Here is a 20574-nt window from a genome sequence, read left to right on the forward strand (position 1 = left end):
CCATCTCTGTGTGGAGTTTGCATGTTCTCCCCGTGCATGCGTGTATATTTCGTTGTATACATTTTATGTTTTCAAGTCCGCAAAGCAACAACCCCCCCCCAGCCTCTCCCAACTGAAATGATTTCCTTTTAATAAAGTGCGAAGATGAGCAAGTTTTTCTGGCTTGGTTTCGGTCAGCCCTTCTACTTCCTGCCTAATAAAAAGAGACTAGGAAGAAAATAGTCACAGACTTGCAGAATGGAGTGGTATAGTTTATATCAAAATTACGGCCTCACAAAGATTAAATCAGCGACATCCTTTCATGTTCACTTCATCAAGCACTTTTTCATCTATTTCTTCTTCTGCTCCCCCTCTGGTGTCTCGGCACCACCTAAACCGGTTTTCATGGAAAAACTTTTCCCCCACCTATTGCTTCTGGACTCATCTCCACTGTTTCTTTCCATTCGCCACCCCTGCTTTTCTCTTTCTTCTCATTTTTTCTGTCTCATCAGTCAGGTCCAATTCCATCATTGTCCTCTGTGTCTGCTCCCTCCCTGGCTTTCTCTGTTCTCCTTGACTTTTTTTTCATTAGAGGAGGGGATGTGGGTTGGGGCTATTCCTTGATTGCTCCAGCATCTGTGAGAGGCCGATACATCTATCATTGGATCTCAGACAGAATACTGTTTATTTAGCCTGCACACGCACACGCACACACACGCTTTTGGAAAGTCTGTGATCCCAAAGCTGATGCGACCTGTCGCTTTAAAAATGTCGATGATACTGCAAAATTTGATATCAGACTGATACCAAGTACTGATACTGGTATTGATCATTTTTACTTGAAATTCTTAAAGATCGTTGAAGAGTTTTTGTAATTTTGCCTTCATTTGGTTGATCTTGATTATATAGAGTATGACAATAAGGACAAAGATTTTAGGCTAGCTATTTAATCAACCTTCCTGTGACCAATTTAACAATATATAAATACAACAATATAAGACAACGTAACAATGTCCTCCATACTGTGGAGCAACGAATGGGACAGAATGAAACAAAGCCATTTCTAAAGCTTTTGGACTCCAGCAAACCACAGTGAGAGCTCTTATCCACAAATGGGGAAACAGTGGTAAACTTTCCGGAGTGGCCAGCCAACCAATACAGTTTTATCCCAAGAGCGCAGCAACGATTTTTCCCAGAGATCACAAAAGACCCCACAAAAACTTCCAAAGAACTGCAGGCCTTACTTGCCTCGGGTAAGATCAGTGTTCATGACTTAACCATAAGAAAGACACTGGGCGAAAATGGGCTGCATGACAGAGTTCCAAAATCAAAAACACTGCTGAACAAAAAGAACATTAAGGCTCAATTCAATTTTACAAGAAAACATCTTGATGATCCCCAAGACCTTTGGGAAAATACTCTGTCCTCTAACGAGACAAAAGTTGAACGTTTGGACTGGGTGTGTCCCAGAAAAAGAACATAATACCAATAGTAAAATATGGTGGTGGTAGTGTGATGGTCTGGGGCTGTTTTACTGCTTCAGGACTCAAGCTGAACCAACTTGGGTTCAGCAATAATAATAATAATAATAATAATAATAATAATAATAATAATAATAATAATAATAATAATTACTATTATTATTATTAAGACAAACAACCATTGACACTCACATAATTATTATAATAATATAATAATAATAATGATAATATTGTAACAATGATAGTAATTATTACCATTATTAATACAATTATTATTATTAATAATGAATATTAATTAATATTATAATAATTAATATAATATAATGAAATATATAAAAATTATATTAAAAATAATATAATTAGTATATTAATATAATGATTATTATGTAATAAATAATAATAACTATTATTATTATATCATTATTTGGACAAACAACCATTGACACTCACATAATAATTATTATTATATTGTTATAATAATTTAATAATAATAATAGTAATTATTGTTGTTGTTGTTGTTGTTATTATTATTATTAAGACAAACAACCATTGAAACTCACATTCATACCTATGGACAATTTAATCAAAGTCACCAATTTAATCTTTAGTTTTGTTGAATCTTGTGGTATTAATAAAGATAAACACTCCCAGCATTGCTTGTTTATTCAGCCATCTTGGATCAACACTACTCAACACTACTTTTGTGTAACTGCAGCTTATGAGACACACAGTTATTGAAAACACACAGTAATACTATTGTGTATCTCCTGTGAGGGGAAAAAAATATTTTCATATGCAGTGGTTGTCCTTGATTGCTGTCATTTTTCTATGTGATCCAACCTGGCAGCCACACATCTGTTTGGAAGTCCTTCTTTAAAAATGACAAGTCAAAACTGCGACAGCAAAGTCACTAATCCTCAAATCCTACAGTGATTGGAACACAATAACAAAGTTATTTTATTGTGACAGATGCTCACTTTATAAACTATAGTAGTGTTAGCTTCTCTGAGAAAAAAACAAAACACAAGTTGACATTGAATGTGTATTGAAAACATTCACTCGAGCTGTCAGTGTCATTTAAATGCGTTAGGTGTAAACGTGTCCGCCTCTGCAGCGCTAGGTGGTGATTACGCTTCTTTCAGCTTGTTTAGCCGGGGCTTTTTTTTAAAAAAAAAAAACAAGGAAGTTGTAGGTTGCGTCGTGCTAGCTGCTAACTGGCGGAAGCCGGTCGGATGAAAGGATAATTATACAGATTTCGGGTTTTTCCATGTGCGGTAACATTTTCATTTGGCTCATGTGGTTGTGGTGGTCCGGCAAGTTTGCTGCACTTTGTCCTCGCTTTGGCACGCGTTCTCTCCAAATTGTTGATTGCTGAAAAGTTAATGATATGCAAGTTAATGGGTGAATTAAATCGATTCTGATGGATGGATTGTTGTTGTTTCCATTCCTGTTTGTTGTTTCCAAATACTACGTTAGTAGTGGTCTCTTTGTCACTCAGCTTGTTGGTGACGATTAGTTTGTGTGATTCATGGGTACATAATTGCTCTGTATATTTTACTTTTTGGGCGGCACGGTGGTCTAGTGGTTAGCGTGCAGACCTCACAGCTACCAGGGTTCAATTCCCACCCTCTGTGTGGAGTTTGCATGTTCTCCCCGTGCATGCGTGGGTTTTCTCCGGGTACTCCGGTTTCCTCCCACATTCCAAAAACATGCTAGGTTAATTAGCCACTCCAAATTGTCCATAGGTATGAATGGTTGTTTGTCTATATGTGCCCTGTGATTGGCTGGCCACCAGTCCAGGGTGTACCCCGCCTCTCGCCCGAAGACAGCTGGGATAGGCTCCAGCACCCCCCGCGACCCTCGTGAGGAAAAAGCGATAGAAAATGAATGAATGAATTCTATGTCATATAATTCATTTTACTTTTTTTTAATTTTATTTCATTCAAATTGTAAATGACACAAGACATTATTAAAGGACTCATGCGTATTTCACCCCTTGCCTGTTTGTCCTGGTGCAGTTCCGTTCTGTACTGTAGCGTTTTTGCATACTTGTTAAAACATATTGCTACAATACGCCTCCTGTTGCTGTCCTCCACTTTTCAACTGAAGAGCTCTCGATTTCGCTACAAAGACTCAACAAGATACTTGTTTTCCGTCAGCATTTTTTACCTGAGGTCTTGTGCTGGAAGACACGGCTATCCCAATGAAAGCGGAGATTGTAAGTGTTGTCGCCGCTGTTGTTGTTGACTGCCATAACGGTGTATCAATGAAGTTTTGGTGGCAAGATACTGCAACTATTACATGTTTTCATCAGTATACGTGTACAGTGTGTATATCAAACGGTGCAATATTGTTACAGTTTTTTTTTTAGATGGATTCATTGTCAAAATAGGTGTATATTCCAAAAACAGCATTGTAAGCTTGCTGAATAAAGTTGTTTTCTTATGTTATAATGCACAGAAAAGGGGAATAAATATATGTTCGTGTTTCACATAAAAATTTTGAAAAATTGACAAAATTCCAAAAAAAAGTTCCACTTCAAAGTCTGAAAAATACTGTACTTCTTTTGAAGGGCTATATTCTAAATTTTAAAGCGGAAAACTTCTCAAAACTGAGTTAAAAATTGACTGATTGTGAAAAAATATGAGCTGTGTGTCGCCACTGATACCATGAATTAAAGTATTTACAGGAAGTACTGTTTGCTGATCCAATATTTGATATTATTTCCACATATATATCCATATATTATGGATATAAAGTTGCCAGGTGGAGTTCTCCTCCATGAAGTAGTCTGTCCTTACACTGTGTCCCGTGTACATTGCCACACTATCAGCCATCCTTTTACTTCTAGTGGGTGCTCTTCTGAGTCAGTTCAAATATTTTCTGCTTTTGGAGATGCATCAGTTTGGACACAGTTGAGAATTGGATTTGGCAATATGGTCTAATTATCTTGGATACAGACGACATGATTGTGAACAAAAAAAAATTTGTATATTTTTCTTCAAAATTGCAGTACATAAGTTGACTCAGGTGTTTATTTTGCAGCCGTGATCAAATGTAAAGCAGAGAAACTGAATTCCAGAAATAACTCATGGCAAAACCCCAAGGTGGTGTCCATGTTCATCTTGCTGCCACGTTATTTTGCAGATTTTTGCATGAATTTGTCACAAGAATAACCTGATCAAAAGTAACTACTTGTAAACACGGCGACACGCAAAACGAAACCAGTCGCCTCATTAGTGTGGTGAAAGACAGGAACATTGTCTTTTCTCGACGGTAGAAAGTAAGCATTAGCAGACTCTATCTATTAGTCCCATAATGTTTCTCCTCCCTCCCGCTTAGCTTCATCTTATTTTCTTGTCAGTTTAATGATACTCAGGTTCTCGGGTAAGTGGAGCATGCAGAGAAAAACAGATCCAAATTCTCAATCGATCAAAGTGTATAAAGAGTCATCAAATAGTCTGGGTTTGGAAAGAAAGAATTGCCAACAATCTTATTGTTTTTGCTTCCTGGTTTTTAAAGATGTTTCACGGGTATATTTTTAGCCATGATAGAAGACTAAAAGTTAGTCTAAAAGTGAAACTTATTGGATTCCTGTAGTTGTTCTGTAATAATGATAATAATTACAAAAAAACAACCTCAGGCTACTTTGGAAAGCGTGGTAACTTAGTTACTAGTTAACTCAAAAAAAAGATATAAACACTATATAATTAAATTCACATTATGCCAGTGGTGCCTTCAGTGGCGACTTAACTGGCCGGAATTTTATGGCGGTGCTTGAAGCTTGCTTCAGTACGGGCCATTTTAGACTATTTTTTCATTTTTCAGGGCACTCAGAACATTGTGCAACTTATGTATGTTTTTTTTTCTACCTGATTATGCATTTTTGACCTTGTGCGATTTTTACTCCGTAGCAACTTATGTATGTTTTTTTCTACCTGATTATGCATTTTTGGCCTTGTGCGACTTATACTCCTGTGTGACTTATGTATGTTGTTTTCTACTTGATTATGCATTTTTGGCCTTGTGCGACTTATACTCCAGTTCGACTTATGTATGTTTTTTTCTACCTGATTATGCATTTTTGGCCTTGTGTGATTTATACTCCAGTGCAACTTATGTATGTTTTTTTTTTTTACCTGATTATGCATTTTTGGCCTTGTACGACTTATGTATGTTTTTTTCTACTTGATTATGCATTTTTGGCCTTGTGCGACTTATACTCCGCAGCACCTTATGTATGTTTTTTTCTACCTGATTATGCATTTTTGGCCTTGTGCGACTTATACTCCAGTGCAGCTTATGTATGTTTTTTTTCTACCTGATTATGCATTTTTGGCCATGTGCGACTTGTACTCCAGTGCGACTTATGTATGGTTTTTTTTTACCTGATTATGCATTTTTGGCCTTGTGCGACTTATGTATGTTTTTTTCTACTTGATTATGCATTTTTGGCCTTGTGCGACTTATACTCCAGTTCGACTTATGTATGTTTTTTTCTACCTGATTATGCATTTTTGGCCTTTGCGACTTATACTCCAGTGCGACTTATGTATGTTTTTTTTTTCCTGATTATGCATTTTTGGCCTTGTGCGACTTATACTCCGCAGCGACTTATGTATGTTTTTTTCTACCTGATTATGCATTTTTGGCCTTGTGCGACTTATACTCCGCAGCACCTTATGTATGTTTTTTTCTACCTGATTATGCATTTTTGGCCTTGTGCGACTTATACTCCAGTGCAGCTTATGTATGTTTTTTTTCTACCTGATTATGCATTTTTGGCCATGTGCGACTTGTACTCCAGTGCGACTTATGTATGGGGTTTTTTTACCTGATTATGCATTTTTGGCCTTGTGCGACTTATGTATGTTTTTTTCTACTTGATTATGCATTTTTGGCCTTGTGCGACTTATACTCCAGTTCGACTTATGTATGTTTTTTTCTACCTGATTATGCATTTTTGGCCTTTGCGACTTATACTCCAGTGCGACTTATGTATGTTTTTTTTTTCCTGATTATGCATTTTGGGCCTTGTGCGACTTATACTCCGCAGCGACTTATGTATGTTTTTTTCTACCTGATTATGCATTTTTGGCCTTGTGCGACTTATACTCCGCAGCGACTTATGTATGTTTTTTTCTACCTGATTATGCATTTTTGGCCTTGTGCGACTTATACTCCAGTGCGGCTTATGTATGTTTTTTTTTCTACCTGATTATGCATTTTTGGCCTTGTGCGACTTATACTCCAGTGCAGCTTATGTATGTTTTTTTTTCTACCTGATTATGCATTTTTGGCCTTGTGCGACTTAAACTCCAGTGCGACTTATGTCGAGGCTGGCTTCAGTACGGACCATTTTAGACTATTTTTTCATTTTTCAGGGCACTCAGAACATTGTGTTCTATGGCTAAATAAACATGGAGCCTACCTAACGAAAGATTAGACTTTTGTCTTTTCTACAACACTGTGTGCATTCATAATCGTTAAAATATTAGTCCTTGAATTTCACCCAGAAGCCGAGTAACTTTTTGTAAGAAGTGTATTAGTAAAATAAGAGCATTTTTATTCAATTGTCCACCTGATAAACATTTACATTTGTTTTCACACTTTAGATATGCTAGTTTTTGAATGGGGAGCATTTTTAAAGCAGATATGAAATGGAGTGTGTGTGTGTGTGTGTTGTTATTGCAGACTCCATGACGCAGTGTAGCGTAAAACCACTGCTTCAAACCGCACTTAATCACACACTGCAGCACAGAGCAAATATCTAATCACACACACCGGACTACATGAATGCTGATGCACACGCAAATGTTCTTATCATGGACACACACACACACACTTTTACACTTTGTGCTTGTAAAGGTAACAACACACACACAAACTCACACAGACGTCTATCGTTCAAATACGGATGGGAAATTTCATCTTTTTCCACTTTGGGCAATAGTCAGAAACACACACACACACACACACACACACACACACAAAAATCACTGTTTGTGATCTATCTCAATGCCACGCCTCAACAAATTCAATCAGAGGGGAGCTTGAGCTTTCTGTATGGCCGTTGTTTTGTTTTTCTTCACTCTCTTTTTTCTTACTCCCTCTTGGATGACTCTCATCTTTAGCCACACAAACACTCTCCTAATCATTTCTTTCTTTCTTGTCGAGTAACTGACGTTTTTCTCCGCTCGCTGACACTTTATAACATCTCAGCTATTTTCATCAGTCGTCATATTCTTGAGAATGGGCGACTCCAAGGCGATAATGGTGATATTATGTCTGAGTACACTGAAAAAAAATACAGCTGTTGAAGGTAAATGTACTGTAAAGAGAGAATTTACAGAAATGCGATTGTAGATAAAAAATTGGTTGTTTATTCCCTCGGTGCCGAAATCATTGCAATCACCAAAAAGCGAGAAGAAAAGATGGAGTGGCATATAATCATATTTAAAAAGTGAGGACAGGCAGGTGAGGACAATAATAATAATAATATTAATAATGACAATATAAAACAATGATTAATATTTGTTCAATTTATTTTCTGCATGAGTCCAATGTTTGTTTGTTTTTTAACATTTTCTTACATAAGAAAAAATCTGAATTTGCACCACTGTTGCCAACTCCTTAATAAGAAAAGGAGCTACTTATGCTTTTTCCACTTTTCTGACCTATAAATGTTGTATTCTCCTGTTAAACGATGCCAAAGTTTCAGATAATGACGTTTGCGCATTTGGAAGTGAGCACTGAAAGAAATTTGGGATGGCTCAAAATGCTCGGTTTCAAAAGGCGTGGTAAAACTGCCCCTTTGTGATGTCACAAAAGGGCGGATTTCCTTATATGGGCGTTTCTGTAAGCTGATAAGCGCTCTGCCCTCCCCCAAATTCTCCTTCCTGATTAACTGTGTTTATTTTGTGTAAGTGCTTGCATATAGCGAGCAGGGTTGCTTCAGACTGTCCAGTCTCTACTTTCGGATCGGATTCGCTGTATATTAAAAGCCGCCATTTTAAAAATCATTTTAAATCGCCGTTTATTAACAACACCTACACCTTTGTGTGCTGCTTATTGCGTGTAGCTGCTCTATAGGAGTCCACAACGGGCTGAAAAGCACAATAGGCCCCCTTTAATGAGCAACCAAAATTACAGTTTTACCACCTGCTTTGACGCAAGATTCAGAACCAAACTTATATCCCGCAAATATACCTAATATATACAGTGGTGTGAAAAAATGTCCTTTTCTTATATCTTTTTTATGTCTTGACCTTGCATGTTTGTCACACTTCAATGTTTCAGACCATCAAACTAATTTAAATATTAGTCAATGACAACACAACTGAAGACATTTTGGCCCATATATACCTGATTTTCCGGACTATAAGTCACACTTTTTGTCATAGGTTGGCTGTTCCTGCAACTTATACTCCAGAGCGACTTACAAACGACAAAACTGTTTATGTTACATAAACACTGGATACGTTTTCTGTTCATGTTTATTTTTTGTGTACCTGAATAAGTATTGTGTTAGCATATCTTACACCTATTCAGCCTGTTCTCTGTTCTTTTATTAATATTAGAACTTGCCTTCCAAGATGATGTAATGTCTGTTTTGGTCAAGTAGTTTGTAAAATAAATTACCCGCAAAAAATGTGACTTATACCCCGCAGCGACTTATGTATGTTTTTTTCTACTTGATTATGCATTTTTGGCCCTGTGCGACTTGTACTCCAGTGCGACTTATGTATGTTTTTTTCTACCTGATTATGCATTTTTGGCCTTGTGCGACTTATGTATGTTTTTTTGTACCCGATTATGCATTTTTGGCCTTGTGCGACTTATGTATGTTTTTTTCTACCCGATTATGCATTTTTGGCCTTGTGCGACTTATATTCCGCAGCAACTTATGTATGTTTTTTCTACCTGATTATGCATTTTTGGCCTTGTGTGACTTATGTATGTTTTTTTCTACCCGATTATGCATTTTTGGCCTTGTGCGACTTATATTCCGCAGCAACTTATGTATGTTTTTTTCTACCTGATTATGCATTTTTGGCCTTGTGCGACTTATGTATGTTTTTTTCTACCCGATTATGCATTTTTGGCCTTGTGCGACTTATATTGCGCAGCAACTTATGTATGTTTTTTTCTACCTGATTATGCATTTTTGGCCTTGTGCGACTTATGTATGTTTTTTTCTACCCGATTATGCATTTTTGGCCTTGTGCGACTTATATTCCGCAGCAACTTATGTATGTTTTTTTCTACCTGATTATGCATTTTTGGCCTTGTGCGACTTATGTATGTTTTTTTCTACCCGATTATGCATTTTTGGCCTTGTGCGACTTATATTCCGCAGCAACTTATGTATGTTTTTTTCTACCTGATTATGCATTTTTGGCCTTGTGTGACTTATGTATGTTTTTTTCTACCCGATTATGCATTTTTGGCCTTGTGCGACTTATATTCCGCAGCAACTTATGTATGTTTTTTTCTACCTGATTATGCATTTTTGGCCTTGTGCGAGTTATGTATGTTTTTTTCTACCCGATTATGCATTTTTGGCCTTGTGCGACTTATATTCCGCAGCAACTTATGTATGTTTTTTTCTACCTGATTATGCATTTTTGGCCTTGTGCGACTTATACTTCAGAGCGACTTAGTCCAGAAAATACGGTATACGTACATGCGCCATATATGTATTCCCACTCTTGGGCAAATGCAGTTGAAGAGCCCTGCTGGAAAAGCTCACCCGAGGAAACAAATCTTGCCACTCTGCGAGTGGAGCCCAAATCTGTTTGCACTGAGATGTCAACCTGCTGCTGTCAGCCTGAGCAGAGCGTGATTGCACGGCCGCGTGAGGCAGATGCTCCTCCTAAATGAGGATGTCCTCTCTTATTTCTCTACCTTAACTCCTCTGCCAACAACACAGTCACATTCATTGCTTTTTCTCTTTTTTTGTGGTTCGTCCTATACTTTCTTCTTTTCAAGTGAATTTTATATGAATGTTTGAAGAATTTAGCAATGACATAAACACTCAACAAACTTTTGTACATATGCATCAGTGTCTGTTTTAACGTTACGCTGTACGGTTTCTGGCAGAGGCCTGATATGCGGTTGGGAAATTTGCAAGGAAGGGCAATAACTTAACACTGTTGGGATCATCATGCAAGACCTCCGTTTTATGAGCGGCCTTAAACTTCCTGTGTTGTTTATGGCACCTTTAAAGCCGTGTATTTGCACCTTCGCTATCAACCACTGTACCTATAACATCAACAAGCTGTTCAGGGTTTTAGCCTGGAGTAGATTTTAGATTAGATTTTTGAGCATGCGGACGTTGAAGAAGAGAATAATATGGGGTCATTCTTAGAAGTGTAACACGTTTGGCTTTTGCTGCTTTGCCTTTACGACCATCCATTTTTGAATGCTATCTTCAAAATATCATCCGACACAGCATAAAGTACAATATAGTACATTATAAGATGCGGTGTTTGTATATCTGTATATTAGTATGTTTATATTCTTATAGTGTATATCGGCTTACATATACCATGTGTGTAAACAATATACAAGGTGATTGAAAAGTAACTCCCTGTTTTTAAGTACTTTAGTAATTTATTACCCCGCGACCCTGATGATGATAAGCACTGTATAAAATGGATGGATGCATGGATGATTTATTTCTGAACTATAATTCTTACAAGAAAGTGTATTGCATGGAGTTTTCTTTCAAATTTGATACGATTGGTAGCATTCACCGCCAGTTTTTCAAGCCACCAGGCAACCTCATTAAGGGATTTCACAAGGAAAACATCACTTCTCGTATTCGGCCTTCAAGTTCTTCCAAATAAATTCCAAACTATAAATAATCAATCTGAAAATAAATTTTTGGGCGACAGGCGTGGTAGACCCTGGATTGGTCGCAGCTGTGGGAACGTACATTGATAGTTCATGTTTTTAGCTCGATGGCTATCACTCTCAACTCTCGATGTGCAGACCTTGGTCAGCCATTGTGGCCATTTTTGTCACGGGTGACCAAGGCCACTTAACAGGATCCCAAGATGCAGGGGCAGGTGTTACATTTAACAAAAGATCACTTACAAACGAGGAAAAAACTGATGACGGAAAACACACCGGATATAGCCATAGGAAAAAGACAAGGCGCTGTTGAAAACCAAGCAGGCGACGGGATACTAACCGCTGCCAGAGAAGCCCGGCAGGGAAACGAGGTCTTTATCTCCAAAGCGTCTGATCCTGTTCCTGATCCTATCCATCCTGGTCACTCCCAATGTGAACCTCAGCATCCTCATCTCTGCTACCTCCAGTTCCAGTACATCCTGGTCACTCCCAATGTGAACCTCAGCACCCTCATCTCTGCTACCTCCAGTTCCAGTACTGGTTCCTGATCCTATCCATCCTGGTCACTCCCAATGTGAAGCTCAGCATCCTCATCTCTGCTACCTCCAGTTCCAGTACTTGTTCCTGATCCTATTCATCCTGGTCACTCCCAATATGAACCTCAGCATCCTCATCTCTGCTACCTCCAGTTCCAGTACTGGTTCCTGATCCTATCCATCCTGGTCACTCCCAATGTGAAGCTCAGCATCCTCATCTCTGCTACCTCCAGTTCCAGTACTTGTTCCTGATCCTATCCATCCTGGTCACTCCCAATGTGAACCTCAGCACCCTCATCTCTGCTACCTCCAGTTCCAGTACTGGTTCCTGATCCTATCCATCCTGGTCACTCCCAATGTGAAGCTCAGCATCCTCATCTCTGCTACCTCCAGTTCCAGTACTGGTTCCTGATCCTATCCATCCTGGTCACTCCCAATGTGAAGCTCAGCATCCTCATCTCTGCTACCTCCAGTTCCAGTACTTGTTCCTGATCCTATTCATCCTGGTCACTCCCAATATGAACCTCAGCATCCTCATCTCTGCTACCTCCAGTTCCAGTACTTGTTCCTGATCCTATCCATCCTGGTTACTCCCAATGTGAACCTCAGCATCCTCATCTCTGCTACCTCCAGTTCCAGTACTTGTTCCTGATCTTATCCATTCTGGTCACTCCCAATGTGAACCTCAGCATCATCATCTCTGCTACCTCCAGTTCCAGTACTTGTTCCTGATCCTATCCATTCTGGTCACTCCCAATGTGAACCTCAGCATCATCATCTCTGCTACCTCCAGTTCCAGTACTTGTTCCTGATCCTATCCATTCTGGTCACTCCCAATGTGGACCTCAGCATCCTCATCTCTGCTACCTCCAGTTGCAGTACTTGTTCTTGATCCTATCCATCCTGGTTACTCCCAATGTGAACCTCAGCATCCTCATCTCTGCTACCTCCAGTTGCAGTACTTGTTCCTGATCCTATCCATCCTGGTCACTCCCAATGTGAACCTCAGCATCCTCATCTCTGCTACCTCCAGTTCCAGTACTTGTTCCTGATCCTATCCATTCTGGTCACTCCCAATGTGAACCTCAGCATCCTCATCTCTGCCACCTCCAGTTGCAGTACTTGTTCCTGATCCTATCCATCCTGGTCACTCCCAATGTGAACCTCAGCACCCTCATCTCTGCTACCTCCAGTTCCAGTACTGGTTCCTGATCCTATCCATCCTGGTCACTCCCAATGTGAAGCTCAGCATCCTCATCTCTGCTACCTCCAGTTCCAGTACTTGTTCCTGATCCTATTCATCCTGGTCACTCCCAATATGAACCTCAGCATCCTCATCTCTGCTACCTCCAGTTCCAGTACTGGTTCCTGATCCTATCCATCCTGGTCACTCCCAATGTGAAGCTCAGCATCCTCATCTCTGCTACCTCCAGTTCCAGTACTTGTTCCTGATCCTATTCATCCTGGTCACTCCCAATATGAACCTCAGCATCCTCATCTCTGCTACCTCCAGTTCCAGTACTTGTTCCTGATCCTATCCATCCTGGTTACTCCCAATGTGAACTTCAGCATCCTCATCTCTGCTACCTCCAGTTCCAGTACTTGTTCCTGATCTTATCCATTCTGGTCACTCCCAATGTGAACCTCAGCATCATCATCTCTGCTACCTCCAGTTCCAGTACTTGTTCCTGATCCTATCCATTCTGGTCACTCCCAATGTGAACCTCAGCATCATCATCTCTGCTACCTCCAGTTCCAGTACTTGTTCCTGATCCTATCCATTCTGGTCACTCCCAATGTGGACCTCAGCATCCTCATCTCTGCTACCTCCAGTTGCAGTACTTGTTCTTGATCCTATCCATCCTGGTTACTCCCAATGTGAACCTCAGCATCCTCATCTCTGCTACCTCCAGTTCCAGTACTTGTTCCTGATCCTATCCATCCTGGTTACTCCCAATGTGAACCTCAGCATCCTCATCTCTGCCACCTCCAGTTGCAGTACTTGTTCCTGATCTTATCCATTCTGGTCACTCCCAATGTGAACCTCAGCATCATCATCTCTGCTACCTCCAGTTCCAGTACTTGTTCCTGATCCTATCCATCCTGGTTACTCCCAATGTGAACCTCAGCATCCTCATCTCTGCCACCTCCAGTTGCAGTACTTGTTCCTGATCTTATCCATTCTGGTCACTCCCAATGTGAACCTCAGCATCATCATCTCTGCTACCTCCAGTTCCAGTACTTGTTCCTGATCCTATCCATTCTGGCCACTCCCAATGTGAACCTCAGCATCATCATCTCTGCTACCTCCAGTTCCAGTACTTGTTCCTGATCCTATCCATTCTGGTCACTCCCAATGTGAACCTCAGCATCCTCATCTCTGCCACCTCCAGTTGCAGTACTTGTTCTTGATCCTATCCATCCTGGTTACTCCCAATGTGAACCTCAGCATCCTCATCTCTGCCACCTCCAGTTGCAGTACTTGTTCTTGATCCTATCCATCCTGGTTACTCCCAATGTGAACCTCAGCATCCTCATCTCTGCTACCTCCAGTTGCAGTACTTGTTCCTGATCCTATCCATCCTGGTCACTCCCAATGTGAACCTCAGCATCCTCATCTCTGCTACCTCCAGTTCCAGTACCTGTTCCTGATCCTATCCATTCTGGTCACTCCCAATGTGAACCTCAGCATCCTCATCTCTGCTACCTCCAGTTCCAGTACTTGTTCCTGATCCTATCCATCCTGGTCACTCCCAATGTGAACCTCAGCATCCTCATCTCTGCTACCTCCAGTTCCAGTACTTGTTCCTGATCCTATCCATTCTGGTCACTCCCAATGTGAACCTCAGCATCCTCATCTCTGCTACCTCCAGTTCTAGTACTTGTTCTTGATTCTATCCATCCTGGTCACTCCCAATGTGAACCTCAGCATCCTCATCTCTGCTACCTCCAGTTCTGCTTCCTGTCTTTTCCTCAGTGGCACTGTCTCTAGGCCGAACAACATGGCTGGTCTCAGGTGGTAGCCATCTTCTTTATTGATTCATCATATGTGCTTGAACATTGCCCAACTCTACTGTACTGTATTTGTGCACAGTAATAAATAAAGAGACCCAGTGAGCAAGAATGACGCTCAAACATCCGGTTTGTATAGTCAGCAGACAGACCAGACGTATCTTGTAATTTTCGTCGCACCTAAATGGCTAAGCCTTACCTGCGTAGCTTTGCATTGACCTTTACTGTTACATATTCACATAAGCCATATAAACCTGTATTATATTTACAATATTAAACAGATAAATCCACATCGTGAAACACTTCTTGCAAAGAGGGCTTGTTGCATTTGATATGTGAACACTGTGGGTGCACTACACCCCCATTTCCTCTGCATGGCCAACCTGAGCGTTTTACTCACAGCATAATGCACTAATTATAGCTGTAAACACACACAACAACAAACCCTCACAACAATTTGCTTTGCTAATTTCACAGTGCCACAATCATCCCGTGTGTTTGCTTCCTTTGCTCAAGCGATTCCATTGGAGGCTTTGTGAGGACATCATTTGTTTGTTCTCTGACCCGCAAAGAGATGGCTGGACTTCTCTTTGCAAATTTGCAAAGGGGTTGGGTGGAGGAGAAGGTAGAGTGGGCGCAATTTCATCTTCATGACTGACTATTTGTGATTAAATCTGCGGCGGAGGAAGGAGTGAGGTGGGGACACGGGTGGGGGTGGAGGTTGGGGGTGGCAGCAGGAAGTGACAGCTAGTGAAATAAGAGGTGGGAAGATAATGACTTGCAGTAAGACTGAAGTAGAGCAGAGAAGATGAGGTCTGCTTTTGTTCTTCATTTGGGTCACCGCGCTGATTGCTGAAGACCAAATGAGCACGACTGAGTTTTTTTTTTCTTAATGTAATTTAAGCAGACTGAGATGGAACATTAGCCTCAATGTGATACTTGGACAACTGGGTCTTGTTGAGCTCTCAAATTAAAGCATCACTCAATTTCTAAAGGGAATCTAACAATCACAAAGTTTACATTATCGCTGGTGGACAGCAAGGCCTTCTCTGCTGTCCATAAGAAGCGCTAGCCTACTGTATATTTACAACTTAAATTCTCGTATTTGTTCCACGAAAGAGTATTTATTGATTCCAAAATGTATATTATTGTGTCCTCTCAGCTTTCAGTTTGTATGTGTTGCCAAAGTAATCTGCCCAGGGCCTTCAGAATCAGTAGTGCTGGCCCATGTCACTTAAACGCCCTTAGCAGTGGGAGCAATCAGATTTCAAGGCCAGCTAGCAGGCGTACAATAATTTTCACAGTTTTTCATCATCGGACATGTTGATCAGAGCAAAACAAAGCCCGGTTTGAGTTGGCGGTAATGCATACCAAAAATTGCGCCTGCAGTACCTTGCACACCATAAAGCTCGCTACTATGGCTGGCGAAGGAGCAGGAGAAACTGACTTCATGTCCGACATTCTATCAAATCCATTTTCAAGGCTGACTTTTCCAGAAAAGCTAGACCTCGTAGGAGAGGCGGATCCACTCAGAAGGTAGCTAGCTAGTCGCACCCTGTGATGCCACACAGTATTTTCATTTTTGTATGGGTATTGATGGGTTAAAGGGGACCTACTATGCAAATTTTTCAACCCTGTGTATTCAGTTGTGGACTACTATAGAGCAGCTACGCACAATAACCCGCACAGAAAGATTGGTGCAGATCTTCCAGAATCTGCACCTATTCCAACTATATTTCTTATATATTATATAATATATATTTCTTATATTTATTTATTACAAATATGGCCCACCTGTGGTTGGTCACACTCCCAAGTGCTCAGAAAGGTGCTCGGTGCTGTGCCAATAGCTGCTGAACCCAATTTTAAAGGAGTTGATATACAGTATAGGATAATAAACATTGATTTATCTTTTTTAAACGTTCACGTCTAACAAACAACAATATGTGTTGGATCCTGAATCCAGTCCGGAAGTAGAGACTGGACAGTCTAAAGTTTCTCAATGGTAAGTAGCTTTAGGTTTTCAGCAGCATTAGTAACGTGTATTGCGGGACAAATATAGGATCAAAGTCCCCCATTCTACTTTGGACCAAGATCATTCATGTCAACTTTGTACAAAACTGTTTTATTTTGGATACTGTATGTTTAAGTTTGAAGTTAGCGGCAACGTAGGTTAGCGGCAACGTAGGTTAGCGGCAACGTAGGTTCGCGGCAACCTGGGTTAGTGGCAACCTGGGTTAGCGGCAACCTGGGTTAGCGGCAACCTGGGTTAGCGGCGCAGCAACCTAGGTTAGCGGCAACCTGGGTTAGCAGCAACCTGGGTTAGCGGCAACCTAGGTTAGCGGCAACGTAGGTTAGCGGCAACCGAGGTTAGCGGCAACCGAGGTTAGCGGCAACCGAAGTTAGCGGCAACCGAGGTTAGCGGCAACCTGGGTTAGCGGCAACCTGGGTTAGCGGCAACCTAGGTTAGCGGCAACGTAGGTTAGCGGCAACCGAGGTTAGCGGCAACCGAGGTTAGCGGCAACCGAGGTTAGCGGCAACCGAGGTTAGAGGCAACCGAAGTTAGCGGCAACCGAGGTTAGCGGCAACCTAGGTTAGCGGCAACGTAGGTTAGCGGCAACCGAGGTTAGCGGCAAACGAGATTGGCGGCAACCGAGGTTAGCGGCAAACGAGGTTAGCGGCAACCGAGGTTAGCGGCAAACGAGGTTAGCGGCAACCGAGGTTAGCGGCAACCTAGGTTAGCGGCAACCTAGGTTAGCGGCAACCTAGGTTAGCGGCAACCTAGGTTTGTTTCCTTTGTTAACGTTCCTGCCAAGTCTGCTTGAAGTCTGTAAGCCAGTATCAATCATGTTTGTGCAAAAAAGAGAACTTGTTTGCCGAAAGTCTTCAAAATCAATTCAGAAATTTTTTTTTGCTGCAAAATCTGTATGTATTGTTTACAAAATGCAACCAACTAAAGGTGGCAAGGAATACAGAGCACATTTTAATGGACTTGGCGGGTACGACAATGAGAGAAAGGACAATTGTCTCAGCATGAATTTGGGAAAGTAGATGAGAAAGAATTAAAACATTGTCTTAAAGAACTACTGCAGGTGGGCCAAGACGTCACACTAGGTTTCCATCTTATTAAAAGACACAAACACACACACACACAATCAGTTGCGCGGATTCCAAGCGGGTTATTGTGTCATTATACCACAAGCATCAGACTTCACTGTGACTGACTGAGATGGATTTAGAGGCGTCTCCATCAGTTCCATTTGATGTGATTCATTTCTCACATCTCCATCTCCCTCCAGAAGATACAAAACAAAGCGGATGCAGTTGTGCCGCATGGGGAAACACAGGAACTCAAACATGATGTTCTTTCTCCAGTACCTCGCCATGTTTACGAAGCGTCTGCTGTCCTACCTGAAGCCCGGGAATGATTGAATTTTGTACTGCAGTGCAGCCCACACATGAGACGGAATGCAAAATAAGGAATAGTAGTCCACCTGTGGCTTTGCTAGCGCAATCAGCATACATATTCAAACACACCGCAGGAGGCTCAGTGTGACTCACAGCTTGACACTGCACACACACGCAGGATCCTTTACAAAAGGATTACATTACATCCACCTTGTCATTCCATATATACAGTAGAGATACACCTTTTGGAGACACATGGATTGATACCAATGCAAATTACTTTCAAAAATGTAATATAGAGTGACATTGTTCGATTATTCATTCATTTTCTACCGCTTTTTCCTCATGAGGGTCGCGGGGGTTGCTGGAGCCTATCCCAGCTGTCTTTGGGCGAGAGGCAGGGTACACCCTGGACTGGTTGCCAGCCAATCACAGGGCACATATAGACAAACAACCATGCACATTCATTCTCACATTCATACCTATGGACAATTTGGAGTCGCCAATTAACCTAGCATGTTTTTTTGGAATGTGGGAGGAAACCGGAGTACCCGGAGAAAACCCACGCATGCACGGGGAGAACATGCAAACTCCACACAGAGATGGCCGAGGATGGAATTGAACCCTGGTCTCCTAGCTGTGAGGTCTGCACGCTAACCACATTTTTTTTTTTTTACAATAGAACCTTTTATATCGGTCTGGCTGACAGACGTCGACATATGCGGTTGTCGAAAACCAAAACTGAAATCAAAACTTGACATAATTTCGTCTGTTTCAGATGATTATGCACTTTTATCGAACAAAGCTGGCTCAGTCATTTTGTTGTACGTCTTGAATACAGTCCACAAATCTTTCTTACAAACAAAAAACAGACTGTGTACATATATTTATACTGTTATTCTGTATATTTTGTATTTTTTCATTCTTTTTTAATAGATGTGTCTGCACCTACTATACCAAAACAAATTCCTAGTATGTGTTTGATCATACCTGCCAATAAACCTTTTTCTGATTCTGATTCTGATTCTTACGCATTTTGTTATTGGTGAGGTAGAATCCAGGTTAATTATTCTTCTTTCTCTTTGGGCTTTTCCCTTCAGGAGTCGCCACAGGAAATCAATCTCCTCCATCCAACCCTGTCTTTAGCATCTGTCTCCCTCGCACCAAGATATATTCACTATCTCTCCTCTGGACATGTCCCAACCATCTCAGTCTGGCATCTCTGACTTTATCTCCAAAGCCTCTAACATGTAATGTCCCTCTGATGTATTCGTTCCTGATCCTATCCATCCTGGTCATTTCCAATGAGAACCTCAGCGTCCTCATCGCTGCTACATCCAGTTCTAATTCCTGTCAGTGGCACTGTCTCTCGACCAAACAACATGGCTGGCCTCGCTACAGTTTTGTATACCTTTCCTTTCATTTTAGCTGAAACTCTTCTATCACACATCACGCCTCTCCACCTGTTAATAGTGCTACGCTTATATGTGTAAGCGGTCCGTGCACAAAACAGTTACAATATTTAATATTACACAGTAACTGTGCAAATAAATAAATGTAAATAGACAGTGGTTAGTAGTACTGACTGTTGCTGTTGGGGTTTCATGCTGATTAGTGATAATGATGAAGTTAATAATACCACAACTGAACCATTTTTCAGAGAAATGACCCTTTTGGCTCTCATATTTTATGTACAAAAAAAGCATTTGACCATGTGTGCTGAAGTCGATTTAAATTTTAATAAAGAGAACAACACGTCCTGGCAACATAGAGGGGTTGTCAACAACAGTGAGATCGACTTAAGCGACTTTCAGAGTGCATTGGTTGGCCTAACTTAAAAATATGGAACCTTGGTTAGCATATTCCTCAGTTAGTGTTTTTCTCGGTTTAAAAAAACAGAGAAGGGGAAGCTTCTGGAGCTGAATTTAATCTAAATTCATTTTTATTGCAAATGTTAAACTGAAATCATATAGGAGAGTCACCTATTGTATGTCGTTTTTAAAAAAAATAAAATTTCAAGTACTCACTGAAGTGCCTTCAAGTACTCCCAGTGGAACCAGTAAACCTATTTGAGAACCCGTGTCTTAAGCGTCACATATACGTGTACAGTTATCCACGAGTGATTGACTGCATACAGACGGATTCATTCACATATCACAGCCCCGATTATGCCAAGTTGCAACACTCTGAACTTTCCTGCATATTTTAATGCATAAATAGCTCACAGGGAAAGCCAGGGGTCTGTTTGGCTTCTAAAATCTTTAACTGGTAATCGAATCTTGGTGTCAGCGTGACCAGAT

General features: G+C 40.8%; 1 long non-coding RNA gene across 1 annotated transcript in view; it reads left to right on the plus strand.

The window, feature by feature from the left end:
- The window catches only part of LOC144899664 (uncharacterized), a 121053-nt gene that overhangs the window by 71692 nt on the left and 28787 nt on the right, over positions 1-20574 (plus strand). The gene's annotated exons all lie outside the window — the stretch shown is intronic.

Source organism: Doryrhamphus excisus, linkage group LG8 (genome assembly GCF_037039965.1).
Source record: "Doryrhamphus excisus strain RoL-2023G ecotype Guam linkage group LG8, RoL_Dexc_Guam_v1.1, whole genome shotgun sequence".
Classification (NCBI taxonomy): Eukaryota; Metazoa; Chordata; class Actinopteri; order Syngnathiformes; family Syngnathidae; genus Doryrhamphus; species Doryrhamphus excisus.